General features: G+C 57.8%; 1 long non-coding RNA gene across 1 annotated transcript; it reads right to left on the bottom strand.

The window, feature by feature from the left end:
- Positions 1–1,270: 1,270 nt before the first annotated feature.
- Positions 1,271–1,529, bottom strand: LOC121445714. The gene is made up of 2 exons (XR_005973993.1): positions 1,401–1,529; positions 1,271–1,317 (listed from the first exon to the last, which is right to left on the bottom strand). It is a non-coding gene; the product is annotated as an uncharacterized LOC121445714 (long non-coding RNA).
- Positions 1,530–2,639: the final 1,110 nt, after the last annotated feature.

Below are 2,639 nucleotides of genomic sequence, written 5' to 3'. Positions count from 1 at the left end.
TCCATAGGTGTCACACCCAAATCCAAATACTCGCAGAATAATAAAAACTGTTTTTTCATTTTCAATTTTTACTTTCCGGTTTTCAAGACTTTTTGCCTCCTAATAAAAGATTTTTATGTAGCTGTCCACATCTTACGAAGACCTACAAATACAGTCATGTTATATTCAATTTTGAAAGAGGACAATCTTGTAAAATTACCTCCACACTAACAATGATTGCCAATTTTCCTAGATGCCACCAAATGGGAGGGAAATCCTCTAGGCTGCTACTAGGGCCAATATGAGTAACAACCACCACCACCTAGGAGGGCTGAGGGGCATCCCACCCCTTGCAAAATAGATAAACAGTATTTCGGGATTTTATTAAATAAAGGCAATTCCGTTGTTCTCCAAAGTATCAAAGACAGCACACAAACTTCTTGCACAAAAGGAAGAACGAGGCAACCAGTGTGAGCAAAGATGTTTAACGCTGGTCCAGCAAACCCAAAGAGAGAGGAAACAGGAAGACTCGGCGGCGCTCTGAAGCCTCGGAGCGCCTACTTCTCCGCGAAAGGCTTTTCCAGCAGCTGCCGCCCAAACCGGGCTGCACGTCCAGGATGGAGGTGGCTGGATTGGCACATTTGAAATATCAGCAGCCGACGGATCCAGTCCCGAGCACCACGCGGGAGGGACCTGCCCCCGCACACGCTCTCCCCCGCTGCGGCGAGCGACCTGGGCGCAGCCGCAGCACCCAAGTAACGCTCGACCCGAGCAGAAAGTTTCGAATGAAAAACCCGAGAGCCGAAACGCACAGGTCTCGGAGCTGAAGTCGTGCCAGGAACACACCCGAGGCCAAACCACTTGACAAGCAGCTCGGGCTTTCAGCTGGATGGCTGCGGCGGGACCGGGAGGTGGCAGAGGCGGCAGCGCACTGGCTCCTTCAGTCCAGGTGTCAGCGCGCCGCCGCCTCCCTCTCCTGCTCCCCAGCCGACCGATGCAGGGCAGGGACCGAGATGCGGAACGCGGGTGTGGCTCAGGGGCGCGAGGCGCGGGATCGAGCGCGGAGCCCGGGTTGCTCGCAGGCCGCTGGGCCAGGTCGCAGCTCCGGAACCCGCGGCCGCGCGCCCCTCCCCCACCCCTCCCCCTCCAGGGCACGCAGAGCCGGCGCCGCGTCCCGGGAGACCCGCGGCCCGGGGACCGGGAAGCTCTGCCTGCGCGGCCGCAAGCAACCCTCGGCGGGGCGGGGCGGGGCGGTGTCGGGCCCGGGCGCCGCGCGGACTCACTTTTTTGGATGTTTCTCTCTTTTCGGCCTCCGCTTTCGGGCCTGAATGGCCAGCACTGAGGAGAGAGAAGACACATTAACGGTCGGGTCGGCCGCCTGCGGGCCGCGAGGCGGGGCAGGGGCCGCGCGCGCCGCTCACCTTTCCTGGAGCTCATTCCGACTCCGGGCGGCCGGGCGGAGGCGGGGGGCTCCGCGGCGGAGGCTGCGGCGACGCGACAACCAGCCGCACAGGGATGCAGCCTCCACTCGCTCGCCGGCAGAGGAGGCGGGAACCGCGCCTGCGCCGCCGCGGCCGCTCCCGCGGGGACCAATGGGACCCGCCCCCGCGGCCCCGCCCCGCGGCCCCGCCCCCTCCGCACCTCCCGCGTGGAGGGGTCGGGACCCCGGCCGCGCCCTTCGCAGAGGCGGCTCCGCAACCCCCCTGTGTGGAAAGGCGGCCGCGTACCCACGTCCTCCCGCGCTCGGCCTCCCGCAGCCCGCCTCCGCCTCCTCGGTTCTGCGGCCGCCGCGGGTCCAGTCGCACGACCCTCCTTCCCAGCCACGCCTCGCTCCGCACCCGGGCCGGTGGTGCTGCACGCCTCTCCGTGCGCCCTTCAGTGGCCTGCGCCTTCGCGGGTCCCGCACCACCTCTGTTCCCGCGGCCTCTTCTCTCCGTTTGCATCCCCATGAGCACAGCTTCCTCCCCTTTTGGCGAGCGTGGAAAGGGCACGAGACCAAAAGCTGGAGAACCTGGGTCCTTGAGTGTGTGACCTTGGAGAAGTGATTTCCCTGTTCCCACAGGACTTTGTGAGGTTAATGAAGGAAACGCTGCACATAGTTTGAAAGGAAAGTTTGGCGCATGAAGCCCACTTTTCTTAACCATGAGACGAGAGCTTAAAACAGGGATTATGTCAAGCAGTCCTTTTTTCCCTTCCTCCTACAATGGGGAAATTGAACCCTAAATAGGTCAAACAGTTCTACCAGTCCTTATCCCTATTCAGGCCTGGCTGGTTTCTTTTTCTTTCCATCTTCCCAGGCTACCTAAGATGTGAATCAAGCTGACTGGCACATCGTTATCACCTCAGTTTTCTCTTGTCCAAAGTGTTTTTGAAAGATACTGGTCCTGAGCATTCAGTCCTTCCTTGGTTACAATTGTATCATTGAGTCTTACTCTAAAGATGTCCCAGCAAACAGGAAAAGGCCGCTTTGAGTTTGAAGAGACTTTACTTCCATTTTTTATTTAAAAAAAAAAATATGAAACATACGAAAAAAAATGCAGTGATCGGCACTATTAGCCCATATTCATTAGTTTTTAAAAAATAAAATAAAATAAAACATTTCTCCCTGTTTTCTCTCTCCGTGTGTGCAAGGTTTATTTTGCACAGTCATTCAGTAGTTT

The sequence above is a fragment of the Microtus oregoni genome, unplaced genomic scaffold (assembly GCF_018167655.1).
Source record: "Microtus oregoni isolate MIOR12 unplaced genomic scaffold, Mior012 000358F_ref0000276, whole genome shotgun sequence".
NCBI classification, from domain to species: Eukaryota; Metazoa; Chordata; class Mammalia; order Rodentia; family Cricetidae; genus Microtus; species Microtus oregoni.
The sequence above is the reverse complement of the archived record's forward strand: the minus strand, read 5'-3'. Positions and strand labels throughout refer to the sequence as shown.